Below are 19,240 nucleotides of genomic sequence, written 5' to 3'. Positions count from 1 at the left end.
TGGTTGGTGGGTCACTTCTTCCATAAACAGCCCTTTTTTGCAACCACGACACCATGCAGCGCGGTACGGATGGGCCCAACAACATGCCGAATGGACCGCTCAGGATTGGCATCACGTTTTCTTCACCGATGAGTGTCGAATATGCCTTCAACCGGACAATCGTCGGAGACGTGTTTGGAGGCAGTCCGGTCAGGCTGTACGCCTGATACGCACTGTCCAGCGAGTGCAGCAAGGTGGAAGTTCCCCCCTATTTTGGGGTGGAATTATGTGGGGCCGACGTCCACCGCTGGTGGTCAAGAAAGGCGCCGTAACGGCTCTACGATATGTGAACGCCACCCTGAGACCGTTAGTCCACCCATATCGGCAGGACATTGGCGAGGCATTCGTCTCCATGGACGACAGTCCACGCCGCCATCGTGCAGATCTTTTAAATGCCTTCCTTCAGCATAACGACATCGCTCGACTAGAGTGGCATGTTCTCCAGACGCTAACCCTATCGACCATGCCTGGTCATTAGGCATGAAGGGTGTAACAGACCCTACCCAATTATTATTATATTTACAAACACTCGATTTCACATACTTTATGTACTCCATATCTGTACACAGTTCACTCTCCGTAAATACCTACCAAAGACAGGCTACGAAGTATTCTCCTAATCATTTCAATTCAGCTTTAAATCGCAGACAGAATGGAAAATGTGGTGTACATTATATAAGGAAAAGAACGAATATTAGCAAGTATGACTTTTATTTAAAGTAATCGTTTGAATCAGGATCCTATTTTCCCGTTGGCCCTGTATGTGAAGCATATTTATGTCAGTTTAATTACTGGTGCCATTATCGGCGTCCAGTATGTTATGCTTGGCATGTCGTATAAGCAATTTCCACCCGATTAATTCAGTTGATTGCATGCAAGAAAAGAACGTACGCCACAAAAGCTACGTTAATTTACCGCAGCACGAAATATGGCGCAGTGCTCCTTTGTGGACTATTGATTATAAACGCAAAATTACAGCAGCGAGTACCCACACGAGTAAAGCCAGCAGACTTCGCCAGTAACTTATACGTGGTTATTAATTACATCAGTTTTTAGCACTTTTCCCCCTATTCACAAGACCAGAACAATAAACCTTCGATATATATGTATGTCAACACGGAACTCTTATAGCGTACGCAATAAAACTGGGAGCCATATTGTCGGTTTCTTCCGTTAAATTTTACAGCATCCTGTCTTCAGTACAATCAGACACCAGTTAGTATTCAGATTTTTCTTAGTCGTCTACCTTTAATTTTCTATTAATATTTTTGTTGTGACTTGGCAAGACAGCCAAGCCACTAGGAGGTGAAGCCGAAAGGCACGCGTTTCTGCCCACGCAGGCTGGCGTGAGGTCTGGAACAGTTAAAGGATTTGAGTCTAGCAAATAAAGTATGTAGCTGTTGGAATACTTAACTTTAATCCATAATTGGTGAACATCGGTCTGACGATACATGCATCACAAGATAAATAGCAAATGATAATGGCGCCTTGCTAGGTCGTAGCAAATGACGTAGCTGAAGGCTATGTTAACTATCGTCTCGGCAAATGAGAGCGTAATTTGTCAGTGAACCATCGCTAGCAAAGTCGGCTGTACAACTGGGCCGAGTGCTAGGACGTCTCTCTAGACCTGCCGTGTGGCGGTGCTCGGTCTGCAATCACTGATAGTGGCAACACGCGGGTCCGACGTATACTAATGGACCGCGGCCGATTTAAAGGCTACCACCTAGCAAGTGTGGTGTCTAGCGGTGACACCACAATTTTTCTACCTGTACACTTCATATCTTAATCTTGTAATCATTTATCTACAACTTATCATGCTACTGAGAAATGTACTCAGTCCAGATGACTTCCTATGCATGCATCCGTAGGACATCCCTTATTCCTGGCGGAGAACCATTATTAGTGTGGCACCCCCCGATTTCTGCTCTTAAGATTTAGTAATTCATGAGTTATTTTTCAATACTTTACAGAAAAATATGTGTATTTGCATTTTATATCTTCTATAATATCCTGTTTTGGTTATCTTCCGAAATTTAAAGTCGGTTCATGCTATGCCACTCTTTCAGTGCGCTATAGTCTGGCTGACGTCACTTGGTAGTTGACGTCTGTCCCTAGCCACTGCAGTGTTGCCACATCTGCTGCCGGCTGCCACTCGGTTAAGGGCAGATGTAGCGCAAAACTGAGAAAAAAATTGGAATTATTTCATTGCACAGTTTATTAGATTGATTCTTTAAGAACAACATCGCAAAGATTCATAATAGAATTCTGTCTAGAAATATGTTTTAAACAGTTTGTCTGGGCGTCTGCGCCTGCCACGCCCCTCTTTGTATGCTGCGATCCGCACCTTCTGCAGGACAGAAAATTTTTGTGCGTTTACTTTTGGTTCACACAATCAAAACGAACGTCAGATCAGTCTAGAATGCTGTGAGAGACGTTATCATTGATTGTTGCTTTGTTTACAACGTGTTTTTATAATAGAACATGCTAAAAGTTTATTTAATTTTTTAGTTCTGAGTATCAACCTGTTTTGTTCTAAATGGTGGTGACAGTGGACGCATATTCAAACACTTGAGGAAATGTCGAATTTCACGAGAAAAAGATACAGACAATTTAAATAACATTCCCTTTGTGACATATCGCGGTGCAAATATGTTCAGGCAGAAGTCAGTGGAAAGCCATAGAAACGTAGTTTGTCACTTGCTGTTTTAGATGTTATAAAATCAACTTACAGCTACCTAGCTAATGCTGAACTGCCGAAAAAATGTGTACATAGGAATACACAGAATACAAATGAGAGCTACAGTCACGTTCCGTTGCCCAAAAACAGTATTTGTGTTCTCTATTGTTGTGAAGATAGCTGCATCTGATGCCTGTCTAGTGTTCAATAGTGAAAAAGTACATAGGATTAAGTCTCTGCAGAGATTATGCTTCCATCTAGGTGCATTCACACTGAAAATACCCAGAAGAATTGATGAAGCGCGAGTGGACAAAGTGCAGACAGCAGAAGAAAAAGAAAAAAGGCACAAGTTGGCTGGGGAAAAGAATCAGGGGAAGAGATTACTCCAGGGAGACGAGGAAGAGAATAAAGATTATCGATATGAGCAGCATTAGTCCCTAGAGGTATAGCAATATTGTCAAAAATTGAAATAAAACTTCAAATGCAAATTGCCGTAAACTGATTATTCTTAGCTATAATGTACCTTTTCTCAGGAATTATAAAAGCTGTCATCTTGAAATTTGGAATAGTTCTTAAGAATCACTTTGAATAATCCTGTGGATTACTTTTCCGTTACCTTTTCTCTGAGAAAACCTCTCCATTAAAATTTGAGAAAAATAGAGCAGTCCTGAGTTGACACAAAACTGAAAAATTAATTTCAAAACAACTATGGCCATAAACAAAAAGGTGTTCCAAACCAGTCATTAACCTCTTATGCGTATATAAAGTGTGAAATTACAGTTTTATTGCTTGATTAGCTTACGAGAAAACGTACATAATAGAAACAACAGTAATTAAAAATTGAAATCCTTGTAAATAATATGTCGATGCGCGTTTTCAAACAAAAATTGCACAGAATGTCACGCATTCTGTTGCGCATAATAGTTTCCATATATATAAGTACAAGAATCCATTTTCTGTCGTTAAAGGCAACACACAAACACGGTGGTCACTACAAAAACGTTGTTGCTTTGTAACACGGGGCGGAGTGTCGGATGCGGCTGACGCGAGGTGGCGGAAATGGGATATGCTCTGTGGACAGCTGATTGCAAGTGATCAACGGCTAAACTGCGGTAGACGATGGGTTTTGTAGCCCTGAACTGGAACTCATGTCGTAACATAACCACAATAGCCTGATGGGCAATGTATCCAAGTAAAGGCAGAACTAAAGTCGTGATCGCTTTGTTCACGGAGTTTAAGGCTAACCTCTAAGAGCAAACTCAGGACAGAAAAATTTCATAAGATGTTTTTTGTGTAGCCATCCTCTGTAGCCAGTTTACAGTTACAGCGATAAAAACAAGCTTTACTTCTCGCTTTCGTTGGTTAGCTGAAACCCACTGATTACGTGGGACATCGCTTTACCAACAGATGAGCAGTACCGGTTGGCACTTGGTTGCAGATAATAGATCCCACAAGCAGATTTCAAACGGAAAAGAATGGTTTAAAGGTAACGTAGATTAATAAGAGCAAACAAAAAAGCCAGTACGATGACGGAAATGATGCTGCAAAGTATTAGAAATTAAAAAAAAAATGAAATGTAAACCAATAAGGCTGGTGTTTTTTACATTGAAGACCCAGGTGAAGCGATTAATTGACTGACCTCAAGTAGTTCGGTTTCACGCAATGTCGTGTGAACCTTATCTAATGTTCAAAAAATGTTCAAATGTGTGTGAAATCTTATGGGACTTAAGTGCTAAGGTCATCAGTCACTAAGCTTACACACTACTTAACCTAAATTATCCTAAGGACAAACACACACACCCATGCCCGAGGGAGGACTCCAACTTCCGCCGGCACCAGCCGCACATATCTAATGTAATCCGATCTCTGTGATTATAATAAATGTATAAATGACGTTGAATTGCGTCCTGTGGCCGGCAAGGGTGGCCGAGCGGTTCTAGGCGCTTCAATCTGGAACCGTGCAACCGCTACGGTCGCAGGTTCGAATCCTGCCTCAAGCATGGATGTGTGTGATGTCCTTAGGTTAGTTAGGTTTAAGTAGTTCTAAGTTATAGGGGACTGATGACCTCAGATGTTAAGTCCCATAGTGCTCAGAGCCATTTGAACTACTTTTGCGTCCTGTGTGGACAGATCCTGCTCTGTTTGGTTAGTGCTATACATGAAACGTGACGGATGCAGTAGCATTTGACTAGTGCTGATACGAAAAGTGTGCATTTCGTTACTATCGCTGTGTGTGTGTGTGTGTGTGTGTGTGTGTGTGTGTGTGTGTGTGTGTCTGTGTGTGTCTGTGTGTGTGTGTACGATCGCGCGCGCGTTTGTGTATATCGTTATCATGTCTGATGGGAAAAACGAAATAGGAGAGCCAGACACAGGATTAGTGATCCGAGTACATCATGAAAGGAAGACGTACAAGGAATTGGAAGTGAACTAACCAATTGTTGGGCAGTGTCGCAACGGCGAACGGTTAGGACGCTCTGATTCACGGAAAACAGTTACAACGCGTGAAGTGTCAACTATCAGTTATTTTTATCGGACTATGGTGCGGCTAACGGATGAAAGTGTACTAGCACCGAAAAGAAAGATGACACAGGGAAGCCTGAAACGTAAAATCCCCTTTTCCAGACCTTTTCCCGCTGAAAAACATCACACTACGATTCTTCCTTTCCATCCTCGCACGTACACGAAAAATGACAAATATCTAAATAAGTGACAACGGCAAAGAAAAACAAATATCTCATCGAAGGCCACTTACCGATTCTACGTTACAGAATAGAGCTCACGCACTTACAATAGCAAAATGGTTCAAATGGCTCTAAGCACTATGGGATTTAACATCTGAGCTCAGTACCCCTAGGCTTAAAAATACTTAAACCTAACTAACCTAACGACATCACACACATCCATGCCCGAGGCAGGATACCAACCTGCGACCGTAGCAGCAGTGCAGTTCCGGACTGAAGTGCCTAGAACCGATCGTCCACAGCGTCGGCTTATAATAGTAGATGATCTAGTGTCAGTGCAGGAACTATGATTTCGAAGAGATCGGAAAACGTGAGCAGGATGTCCCTGTTTTTAAGACAGGTTGACACATACCCTTAACTACAGGCCTATTTCGCTGACGTTACACTCTTTTAAAGTTCTGTATCTAGTTTAATGCTCGTCTGTTATGATATTCTGGATGATGAAAATCTCTTCCCTAGGAATCAACACGGATTGTGGAAACAACGTCCGTGTGAATCACAGCTCGCTTTGTTCCTCCACGAGAACCAGAAGGCATTACATTGCCGGGGTTGCAGTTGACACTGTTTTTCTCGACCTTGGGATTTCCGCAAGATAGTATTATGTGATTATTACTTTTCCCTGTATACAGGGTGTCTGTTTTAAACATATAACAATATAAAATTTAATAACTTGAAACTTAAATGAGAAATTAATTGGCAGTTTGCTTCTACATGTATGACAACTCAAAATGTTTTCTGTGTTTGCTTCTGGCAATTGGGACCGCGTGCGTATGTGCGTTAAATGCATTGTTCACGTTCACACGCGTCAGTAACCAATGTATTCCACAGCAGAAAGTGTTACGTTGGCGCGGAGCTAAAGTTTGTTACACTCGTACAACCAACTGACGACGTTCCAACTTACGTAACAATCATAAAATGGGACAAGGGGCTTCAGGGAGTGGGAATTTACTTTTGATGTCAGACCACCACGCCATGCACGCAATTTCAGAGGTTACTGTTGAGTTAATCTGTACAACCTTCTTTGGATCCCTTGTTTGTCAATCCGACAAACAAGTAGGTGCTCAAAGCCATTTTTCTAACATTGTCAGGGATGTTTTGGACCATGCGTTCCTACATCGCTGTGTTGGGACGGGTAGTCCATTGAATGCTATGCTTTCTAACTTGGAGAGGAATGGATTACACGTTAAACATCTGTCGCGCCATTAGCGTTGCGCACATCGATCTGTATTAGGTGCGTAAAAATCCTTTTGAGTTACCACACTTGTAGAAACAAACCGTCAATAAATATCTCAATTACTTCTAGAGTTATTCCACTCTATATTATTATATGTTTAACCCAGACACCCTGCATATAAAGGACCTGGATTATAACGCCGAAAGTTTTGAAGCTTTCTGTAGATGTTGTTACCGCAAATAAAAGAGTTCGTTATGCTAGGATATTATAATGAAATTATAATGAAATGCAAGACGCACAAACAAACGACGCATTATCCACGGATCGACGGTTGCCCCTCAACACAAACAAAAGTAATGTATTGCGCTTAAACAGACGAATTATTTGATTACTCAATTGCCAGTCGCAGGGAACTATGCGGACGGAACGATTTACAGTGGGGCCACCACATAAAACTGATCATAGGATGGCAGGTGCAAGACTAAGATTCGTTGGAAGAATTCTCTGTGGACGAAGATATCTTAAAAATTGTCCTCCGAACGATACTTACTCATCAGGCTGAGGTTCTTGTCAGGTAAGTTTGATAAAGATAATAGAGAAGCTTAAACATGACTACTCACCTATTCTCAATAAATAACGCTTTCCGCGACACCAGAGCTTTAGTATTTCCTTGTTCAACAGGTTTACGATGCAGCTGTCCGTTGTAACTTCTACTTAATCCTTGTCCGATATCGGAAAACTGCCGGCAAATATGATAATCTGATAGTAAATCGTGCAGTTGCTGTATCCATGAATTTCTGTTATGTTGTCACATAAATCTAGTAGGATGACTAAATAAGCTCACAGCCACAAATTTCCTACACTTAAGAGCCAAAGAAACTGGTACACCTGCCTAAAATTGTTCGGTACTCGAATAGTTATACTGAAGGACGTTGTTTATATTGCATGTCACCCTTTGCTTGCGATACATCTATGTATTTCTCAAGGTTAAGTATGGACATTTATTTTCTGTAATAAAATTTATTAATACAATTTGCTTGAACTATTGTCTAGGGATCCGAAGAAACAGATTTCCTTTTCACCCCATATTTGACAAGTAGGCAGAATACAACAAATATCCTTAGGGTGACCGTGAGCACGCAGAAGTGTCGCAACACTACGTGACATGGACTCGACTAATGTCTCACGTAGTGCTCGAGGGAATTGACATCATGAATCTTACATGGTTGTCCATAAATCCGTAAGAGTACGAGGCGGTGGAGACCTTATCTGAACAGCACATTGCAAGGCATCCCAGATATGCTCAACAATGTTAATGTTGGTGGCCAGCGGAAGTGTATAAACTCAAAAGAGTGTTCCTGGAGCCTCTCTGTGGCAGTCCTGAAGTATGAGGTGTCGCATTGCCCTGCTGGGATTGCCCAAGTCCGTCGGAATGCACAATGGACATGAATGGATGCAGGTGATCAGGAAAAATTCTTACGTAGGTGTCACCTGTCAGAGTCGTATCTGGATGTATCAAGGGTCCAATATCGTTCCAACTGCTCACGTCCCACACCATTTCAGAGCCTCCACCAGCTTGAACAGTCCCCTGCTGACGCAGGGTCCATGGATCCATGAGGTTGTCTCCACACCCGTACACTTCCATCTGCTCGATACAGTTTGAAACGAGACTCGTCCGACCAGGCAAGTTTCCAGTCACCAACAGTCCAATGTCGGTGTTGACAGGCTTAGACGAGATGTGAAGCCTTGCGTCGTGCGGTCATCAAGGGTACACGAGTTGACCTTCGGCTCCGTAAGCCCATATCGATGATGTTTCGTTGAATGGTTCGCACGCTGACAGTTCAGTATTGAAATTTGCAGCAATTTGAGGAAGAGTTGCATTTCTGTCACTTTGAACGATTCTCTTCAGACGTCGTTGGTCCCATTCTTGCAGGATATTTTTCCGGCCGCAGCGATGTCGTGCATTTGATGTTTTACCGGATTACTGATATTCTTGTTACACTCTTGCGGAAAAATCGCGACTTCATCGCTACCTCGGAGATGCTGTGTCCCATTGCTCGTGCGCCAACTGTAACACCACTTTCTATCTCACTTAAATCCTGATAATCCCCATTGTAGCAGCGACAACCGGTCCAACAACTGAGCCTGACACTTGTTATATTGGCGTTGCCGACCTCAGCGCCGTATTCTCCCTGTTTGTATAACTCTGTATTTGAATACGCATGACTATACCAGTTTCTCTGGTACTTCAGCGTATTTTGATCTGCTAGATTCGTTACTTTACTTTGCAGCTCTGACCATTTGTTTCACATCTACTTCAGCACTTATAGCGTTAATACAATTGGGTACATGATGATACAACCAGTTCATCAGAAAAGTTCAGTACGTATTCGGGGAATTCGATCGTCTTCTATACTTAAGTTTAGCCTTTCGACAGTACCAATTGCGGGCGAATTTTGTTTGGTGATTGAATACATTATACGATATATTCCCTAGTCTGTTTTACAAGACTGAGCGAAAGTCACTTAATCACACGAAAGATTACATGAATTTCCAGTGGAGGAAGCAAGTTGTGGCTCGAAATGGACTTCCTTTCAGTTTAGAACGATAAGAAGTTGAATAGCTTAAAGCAATGTACAAGGAATGCACAAGCCTTATATTACCGAGATGTTGCTGAATTCCAATGTGACAGACCGTCCTTAGTTATGGAGATAAAAATGTATCTTTGTTTAAGAGCGTCTATTCGTTGCAGTTTCCGACGGACACACTGCTTGACGGTTGCTAAGGAACAGACACACTGTTGGACAGGAATATTCACAGGTAACAATAGACAATATGAAACACAATGCATACATAATGTAGGTGATACATTTAAAACGAAAAACGGTTCACATTTCAGCATTAGCGAAGGAGGATAACAAGCATAAATAACATGCCTTGTTAGACACAGACCGGACTCCCAGCAAAAATATCAGACTCTCAGTAAGAAAAATGACCTCCTCGCACACTAACGCACATTTTGCACCTGTTATTCATGCTGCATATCAAACAGTTGAAGAATCCTTGGAGTGTATTTTTCGACTTTTCTCTCAAGGCGATTTTCAGTTCTTGCGCGGTTGGAGAATAGGTTGTTCATTGAGAAAGATGTCTGCCAAGAGTCTCCCAGGCATGGTCTAGAGCAGTGGTCGTCAAACAGCGCGCAGATCAAGGGTGGTGCAGCCCCTGTCTCTCAGCCGTCTTTTAGAATAATACACATCTAGTAACTAACAGCAGGATCCAGAAACCGCCAAATAACGTTAGGAGTTTAGTGGTTTCTCCTCACTCAGTAGCATGCAGACATACTTAAGGCAACAGTAATATTTTAATGTGTGCTTAATTTTAATTGATGCTGGTGAATTCGACCGTGATGTAAATAAGGTAATTCGGGAATTCTAATGGGATCCCCTGAAGGTAAAACGGCGTTCTTTTAGAGGTACACTATTGAGAAAATTTAGCGTACCGCCATTTGAACCTGTCTGCTGAACGATTCTACTGCAACCAACGTACATTTCACGTAATGACTACGAAAGTAAGGTAAGGCAAATTAGAGACGCATATAAATAATCATTTTTCCTATCTCTATTTGTTAGTGGGACAATTTCCCATAGACTTCACTCTTGTCGCAGACAGATAGGGTACACTAGTTCCGTCCGCCGGCCGGGGTGGCCGAACGGTTCTAGGCGCTACAGTCTGGAACCGCGCGGCCGCTACCGTCGCAGGTTCGAATCCTGCCTCGGGCGTGGATGTATGTGAAGTCCTTAGGTTAGTTAGGTTTAAGTAGTTCTAAGTTCTAGGGGACTGATTACCTCAAAAGTTAAGTCCCATAGTGCTCAGAGCCATTTGAAACATTTTGAACTAGTTCCGTCCTAGGGAGAGGCGGAGTGTGGAAGTGAGTGTACATAAGGAAAGATTACAGGATGGGTTTCATTGCCAGAAATTGCATTAGGAGATTGGCTCGAATTTAACAGCGATGGAATAATGACATAGTGAGACTGCGGTTTACCGTTTGATGATATTTCTTTTCGCTTTGATCATGCCATTAATAAATGGATGGGCTCACGAGAGCAATATTCAACGCTGTTCTGGATTTTATCGGCCTCACTTGACTATCGCCCGAGTGCACAATTACATAATGTTATCCTTGAACTCTTCCTCTTGGTACGTGTTAGCATAGAAAAACAACAATGTCAGAAACTGAGTCCGCCTTGATGCAAAACACCTAGTTATTGGATTATTTCTTTACTCTCCCAAACTAGTTTCGGCGACAAATACCAGCATCATCAGTAGGTTTTTTAATCTAAAACATGCAGAAACTATGCTATTTTCTGCATGTTTTAGATTAAAAAACCCACTGATGTTGGTGACATTCGTCGCCGAAACTAGTTTGGGAGAATAAAGAAATAAACGAATAACAAGGTGTTGTGCATCAAGGCTGATTCAATTTCTGATATTGTTGCACAATTACATTCTGACAAGGTATTCATAGAGTGCGATGTCGTTAGAGGCCAATGGTGTTTACGGCAATCGAAGCCCCACATATTACCAACCATGAAATTGGCTGCTAATGGCAACAGGTGGCGGGGCTAGATGTTTCCATTGGTGAGCACAGCATGAGGCTACGGAGCATAGCTGAACTGTTTAGTTGAAGAATAAGTGACACAGGATCATGCATTCGTAGTCTAGGAATAGAGCCTTTGATTAGTAATTAAATTTTGAATAAAAATCGTCAGCAATGGAAGCCTAACACCTCCGGCATAAATAGGAATCCTCAATCTGCCAGCGGCCTTGTCAAAGAGGGCGGAGGAGTGGACGGAGGTTCAGGGCATTTTCCTGCCCTCTGGGTGGGAAACTGCCCCAAAATGCGGAAGAATCAGCAATAATCAAGGACATGTGGCCCGTAACTGAAAAAAATATCATGATGATCTCTCCATTAGCAACACATTCCGGAATAGTCCCAGGTAGGAAAGCTAGAAAATATGAAAAAAGAAATCTAACGCTCCATCTAAATATAGTGGAGGTCACTGAACTGAAATGGAAAGAAGGCAGGGGTTTCTGGTCAGATGAGTACAGGGTAATATCAAAAGCAGCAGAAAATTGTATAACGGGAACAGGGTTCGTTATGTGGAAGGTAGAGCAGAGAGTAAGTTTCTGTGAACAGTTCAGTGATAGGAATGTTCTTATCAGAATCGAAAGCAAACCAAAACCGACAACGATGGTTCAAGTATACATACCGATGTCGCATGCTGAAGATGAAGTGATAAAGTATATCAGGATACTGAAACGGTAATACAGTGCATAAATGGAGATAAAAATCTAACAAAAATGGCTCTGAGCACTATGGGACTCAACTGCTGAGGTCATTAGTCCCCTAGAACTTAGAACTAGTTAAACCTAACTAACCTAAGGACATCACAAACATCCATGCCCGAGGCAGGATTCGAACCTGCGACCGTAGCGGTCTTGCGGCTCCAGACTGCAGCGCCTTTAACCGCACGGCCACTTCGGTCGGCTAAAAATCTAACAGTCATGGGGGCTGGAATGCAGTTGCAGTGCAAGGAATAGAAGAAATGGTCACAAGAGAGTATGAGATTGGAACTAGGAATGAGTGAGGTGAAAAACTGAGTTCTGCAATAAATTTCAGTTAGTAAAAGCGAATACTCTATTCGAATATAACAACAGGCAGAGGTATACTTGGTAAAGGCAGGGAAATACGGAAAGACATTAGTTAGGTTACATCATTATCAGACAGACATTCCGAAATGAGATACATTACAAGGCGTACCCAACAGTAGATACAGACGCAGATCACAATTTACTTGTGATGAAGAGTAGGCTGAAGTTTAAGAGACCAGTCAGGACGAATCAGTACGCATAGAAGTGGAATGAAGAGATACGTTTGAAGTTCTCTAAGGTTATAAATACTGCGGTAAGGAATAGCTGAACTGGCAGTACGGTTGAAGAGAAACAGACATCTCTAAAAATTGCGATCACAGAATTTAGAAAGGAAAACATAGGCACAAAGAAGGAATTGCGAAGAAAGGATGGGTACAGAAGAAATACTTCAGTTGATCGATGAAAGAAGGAAGTACAAAAATTTTCGGGAAAAATCAGGAATACAGAAATGAAAGTAGCGTTAGGAATGAAATAAATAGGAAACGCAGTGAAGGCAAGGCGACATGGCTGCACGAAAAGTATGAAGAAATCGAAAAAGAAATGATTGTCGGAAGGACTGACTCAGCACGCAGAAAAGTCAGAACAGTTGTCAGTGAAATTAAAACCAAGGTTGGTAACATTAAGAGTGCAATGGGGATTAAACTGTTAAATGCAGAGGAGAGAGCGGATAGGTGAAAGGAGTAAACTGAGGGCCCGTATAAGGGGAAATACTTGTATGATGTGATAGAAGAAGAAACAGGAGTCGATATACGACTTCTGAATTTGGTGTATAGAATATAACAGTCTGGCGATACGGCATCTGACTTTCGGAAATAGGCCATCCACAAGAATGACAAGAATAATAAACATAATAATGGAAGAGAATATTGAGGATGTGTTAGATGAGGATCAGTTTCTCTTTAGAAAAGGTAAAGGCGCCAGAGAGGCAGTCCTGACGTTGCGGCTGTTAATGGAAGGAGGACAAATTGTAATATTTCTCGACCTGGAAAAACGACATTATCAAATGCTGCAAGATGTTCGAAATTCTGAGGAAAACAGGGGTAAGTTATAGAAAGAGAAGAGTAACATACAACATCTACATTAGGCAAGAGGGAGTAATAAGAGTGGAAGATCAAGAACAAAGTTCTAAAATTAAAAATGGTGTAAGACAAGGATGTAGTTTTTCGCTCCTATTGTTCAATCTGCACAACGAAGACGCAATGATGGAAATAAAAAAAGTGCCTAGAGCGTAATTACAATTCAAGGCGAAAGGATATCAATGATAAGGTGCCCAGATGACATTACTATCCTTGGAGAAAGTGAAGAAGAATAAAAGGATCTTCTGAAAGGAATGAACAGGCTGATGAGTACAGAATATGGCCAAGAGTAAATCGAAGGAAAACGAAAGTAATGAGAAGTGGAAGAAATGAGAAGAGCGGAAAAATTACCATCAGGACTGATGGTCACGAAGTAGATGAAGTATTTAGGGAATTCTGCTAACTTGGCAGCAAAATAACCTACGACGAATGGAGCAAGGAGGACATCAATAGCAATGTAGCACTGGCAAAAATGGCATTTCGGTCCAATAGAAGTCTAATAATATCCAATATAGGTCTCAATTTGAGCTGGAAATTTCTGAGAATATAAGTTTGAAGCACAACATTGTATGGTTGTGAAACATGGACTGTGGGAAAACTGGAACAGAAGAGAATCGAAGCATTTGCGATGTGGTGGTGCAGAGGAATGTTGAAAATTAGATAGGCTGAAAAGGTAAGGAATGGAGAGGTTCTGCGCGCATCGGAGATCAAAGTAATATATGGAAAACATAACAAGAAGAATGATGACAGGACACAGTTAAGACATCAGGGAATAACTTCCATGGTACCAGACGAAGCTGTAGAGAGTAAAAATTGTATAGAAAGGCAGAGATTGGAATACTTTCAGCAACTGATTGAGAACGGTGGTTGCAAGTTCTACTCTGAGATTGGCACGGGAGAGGAATCTGTGGCGGGCTGCACAGTGTTAGTGATTTTGGTACTAAGCAGAGCAATGGTATAGATAAACAAAGCAAACTTAACACTACAACAACAGTTGCCGAAGTTCACATTTCGTCAGAAAGTATTCCAAGATATTTCGAAGAGCGAGAAAGAAGTAGCAGATGAAATATTAGGATATCTGGAAGATGAGTCAGTGGAATGTGTTACGTCGTATACGCTCGATTGTACGGACAATGTTTATGAGGAGTATAGTAATGACGATACGTTATTAACAAGTGAAAGTTGAAAGAGACGTCCAGCTATGTAGTTCATCGTGCTTGTCGGACAGGGAGCTACAAATCCTGCCTTCAGCGAAAGTAAATCTTTATCCATGGAGCAGGTACTCGGCCTAATTACATACTTGAAAGATCATCCGCAGCATGGTAAAACAAAAAAAAAATTATGAACCGACTTCGAATGACTCCGCAGCAAGATGACTGTGTAGTGTAATAAAAGAACTACGGATATAAGGGAGAACAAGGCGCACCTGTTAAAAAACTGGTCCTCGCGGTTTTTAGTGATGCTCGATACAATTTACAGGATGTGTACTACATTATGCACATAAAATTGCGGGACGTAGATAACAGTGAGATCAAGGGAAGAATGGACGGTTGTTTAACTTCAAACAGTGCCACAGAATTGGAAGAAGATAACCAAATTTCAAACAAAGAGTCAACTTGATGATGCACATTAAACTGTGGAATCGGGCCAAAAATCTGTAAATGAGATAAACAAATCTATCCCATCGTTCGGAAAGAAATTATTTGTCAACTCCTACCAGCGGGGATCTGAAGAGGAAATGCATATTAAAGAAACTCTGGATAGTAGGGATACCAAGAGATCTGTATGAAGATCAACTCACAATAGTGTCATAACGCATATGTATACAATCCTGTCGACTGTTAATTGACTGAAAATTTACTTATTGTGCTGCAAGAAACTGAAGGTTCTCTGTCCTCTACGATTCATTGCCATGTGCGTTATCTTGCAAGGGCAGTAGGGAATATTTACGTCGTAGCAAGCAACATTGGGAAAAAGGGCGTTAGAGAAGTACAGCTATAGCATGACCAATGGTTTTAGCCAACGGCTCGTCAATATACTCTGCTTTTGTTTCATTCCTGGTCTGCGGGTAAAAATTACACTCCCTTAGAGAAAACTATTGCTCTGAAAAGTGTGTGCCATTGCAGTTCATACCATCTGGAGCTACTGGACTAACTGAGCCTATGGATGTTGGCTTTTTCGGTGCCTATAAAATATATTAACGCACTATCTACAGCTAGACCTTAAATTCTAGCCAGTTTCACGAAAAGATCCACGACAGACTGCTTCGCATTCGGTTGCACGCGATCACACCCCATGAGCTCTCACCACGACATTACACGAACATGATTCTATGTGCATTCTTTAAGAATGGGTACCTAGCTGAACGTTGAGCACTGCTTGTAAGTTTCAAGGTGCTCGCCTTCGATCTTGATAGTGCGAACTTTTTTGATCACTGTGGCGCGTCAGTTTTTATTCGGTGTTGATAGTACATGTTAATGTTTCGCTTTGAACATTTCTTGATTATTATGTCCATTTTGTGAAGTGTAAGACATACATCTCATAGATTGTCGATCTCTTCAGCTCCAGGACTGTCTCACCTCTTATGCACATGGTAAATCATTGGCGGCTAATATCTTTTGTCATAATCGTTAACACAACACTTTCAACTGAGCCTTACTAAAGGCTGAACTTGTGACCTCGAACTGAAGGAATTTCTTGTAAGACGTAAAAAAGAAAAAAATGCGGTGCACGACCAATCCGAGGGTAATGCAAACTGGAACATGCGCTACACACGTACTGGCAAACAAATGACTGCAATTTCAGAAAAACTGCATGATTTATTCGAGAGAAAGAGCTTCACGAATTGAGATTGTCAACAACGCGTTGGTACACCTCCGATCCTTACGCAATCATTAATTGGCTTGTTTAACAGAGTCCCTAGATACCCTCCTCGGGCATATCGTGCCAAATTCTGTCCAAGTGCCACGTTAGCTCTTCAAGATCCCGAGATGGTGGGAGGGCCATGCCCATAATGCTTCAAACATTCTCAAATGAGGAGAGACCCTGCTGGACAAGGTAGGGTTCAGGAAGCACGAAAACAATTTTGCTAAAATGTAAGCCTGTGATTGCTTACTATGGAGGAAAACAGGACGGAGCGTAGGAGGACACCCAACAACTCTATCAATCAGTGTAAAGACGAATAACTGCTTGCGTTATGGCTAGAGACGGACCAACGCGTTTGTCTTCCACGTTAAATCCCTCCAAAGTTGCCATCCAAGTGGTGGTCTTACTCAGCATCTCCTTCAAGTTAATTAACCTTCTGACAGTAATTCACATTGTCTCCTTGCTCCCTGTCTAGCTGGTGTGGTCCAAACTGCCTACGACCTCCTCCGCATTTCAGAGATGCAGGCCGCGAACGAGGCACTTTAGAACGTAAGCTTTTTAGAAATGAAAATGATCGTGAGGCGTCAGTGGCCGGGAGTTCTAAGGCGGAAAGTTCGGCCCCCAATTGCAAGTCTTATTGAGTGCGACGCCACATTGGGCGACTTGGGCATTGACGATGGGGATGAAATGATGATGAGGGCAGCACAACACCCAGTCCCTGAGGGGAGAAAAGCTCCCACCCCAGCCGGGAATCGAGCCCGGGCCCTCGTGCGTGGTATTCCAACGTGCTACCCGTTCAGATATTGGGGCGGACCAGTTTTTTAGAAAAAAATATGCTGACCTGGTACTCATCCACCTACCAACATACCCTGTAACATACGTTTTGATACGCCCTGTGGACTCCAGTACAGATCTTAAGTAACGTGGAACAACGAACTCGCGTCCGTCGTCCGAGCTCAATTCGTTATGATGTCCAGCTGGGTTAGCGCCATTGTTGCTGTCAGGTGTGGAAGTTCTTTGTGCTAAATTTCTCAACCTGTGTTACCAAAAGTACAAAAATGTTCATCAAAAATCAGGAATGCAGCAATATAATTTTAATAAAAACCACCACTGCTTTATTTAAGGTTCATTTATTGCAGCACAGTCGGTTTAGTTCTAGTGAATAGCATGAGGTGATCTGCAATTGAACAAAACCAAAATTAGTAATAATGGAAAAGCAAGCAACATTAAAACTTTACCAAAAGCCTGGTAACTGTTTCTCGCAGAACTGTGTCGATATTGTGACTCAAATAGTCTACTCGTCTTACGTGACTTTTAGGGCAAGTTCTACAACATATTAGTGACACTCCACCGGCAGCCTGGTATATGCAGTCAACAGGAAGTGCGCAGTATACTGTCCAGGCAGGGAAGTGCAGCGGAGGAGTTCAACATGCAAACTTCGTGCCTGACATTTACCTAATGCGGTATATCCATTATAGGATACTATAATGGCTCAAAATATTGATTCGTGTATAAAAGATTCACTATATTTTTCCAATCGGTTTTCTAAAGAAGTTCACAGATTAATGTGGAATAGAGTAGTACTTGGATAACTGAGCCCGTAGAGGACATACGGAAGAAACGCGAAGGTCCAAGATTGCGATTGCCGTCCGGTTCACTGTTTTACTCTACTAGGAAGACTCAAAAGAAGAACAAAATAATTGTGTACAATACAAGAGTAACAAAAGCCAGTGCTTGCCTCAAGTCGTATCACCATTATCGTTAATAATAAAAGTACATCACAAGCAGTTATATACACTGAAGAGCCAAAAAAAAAACAAAAAAAAAACGGTATATCTGGCTACTATCGTGTAGGGCCCCAGCGAGCATTCAGAACTGCCGCTACACCACGTGGCATGGACTCGACTAACGTCTGTTCTGGAGGGAACGGACACCATGAACCCAGCAGGGCTGTCCATAACTCCGTAAGAGTAGAAGGAGGCGGAGATCTCTTCTGAAAGCACGTTGCAAGCCATCCCAGATATGCTAAATAATGTTCGTGTCTGGCGAGTTTGAAGGCCAGCGGAAATGTTTAAACTCAGAAGAGTATTCCTGGAGTCACTCTGTAGCAATTCTGCACGTTTAGGGTGTCGCATTGTCTTGATGGTTCAAATGGCTCTAATCACTACGGGACTTAACATCTGAAGTCATCAGTCCCCTAGAGCTTAGAACTATTTAAACAGAACCAAACTAAGGACATCACACACATCTGTGCCCGAGGCAGGATTCGAACCTGTGATCGTAGCAGCAGCGCGGTTCCAGACTGAAGCGCCTAGAACGGCCACAGCGGCCGCCCATTGTCCTGATGGAACTGCCCGTCATACCGTACAATGGACATGAATGGATGCAGTTGATCAGACAGGATTCTTACGTACGTGTCGCTATCAGAGTCGTATCTGGACGTATCAGAGGTTCAATATCACTCCAACTGCACACGCCCCACACCATTACAGATCCTCCACCAGCTTGAACAGTCCCCTGCTGACAAGCAGGGTTCATGGATTAATGCGTTTGTCTGTGTACCTGTACGCTTCATTCGCTCGATACAATTTGAAGCGAGACTCGTCCGAACCAGGAAACATGTTTCCAGTCATCAACAGTCCGATGTCGGTGTTGAGCAGTAATTCTGATGATACTCGATAATGGCAACTGGTGAATAAAAATGTGAATTCTCGTTTGTTGAAAATCCTGAGTATCTTCACCGTTTGATCTGAAATTTTGACACAACGTTTCTTTCGAATACGCACGAGTTTTTATTTATCTTTTTTAATACATATAATATATGAATAAATGTGATATATACTATTACCAAAAATTTTCGAAAGTTCTTGACCAATATACTTGAAATTCTTACGCAATACTCTGTGAACATTTAGACTGACACTGGTTATATATACATAAAATTATGTAATCATAA

The sequence above is a fragment of the Schistocerca serialis genome, chromosome 5 (genome assembly GCF_023864345.2).
Source record: "Schistocerca serialis cubense isolate TAMUIC-IGC-003099 chromosome 5, iqSchSeri2.2, whole genome shotgun sequence".
NCBI lineage: Eukaryota > Metazoa > Arthropoda > Insecta > Orthoptera > Acrididae > Schistocerca > Schistocerca serialis.
The sequence above is the reverse complement of the archived record's forward strand: the minus strand, read 5'-3'. Positions refer to the sequence as shown.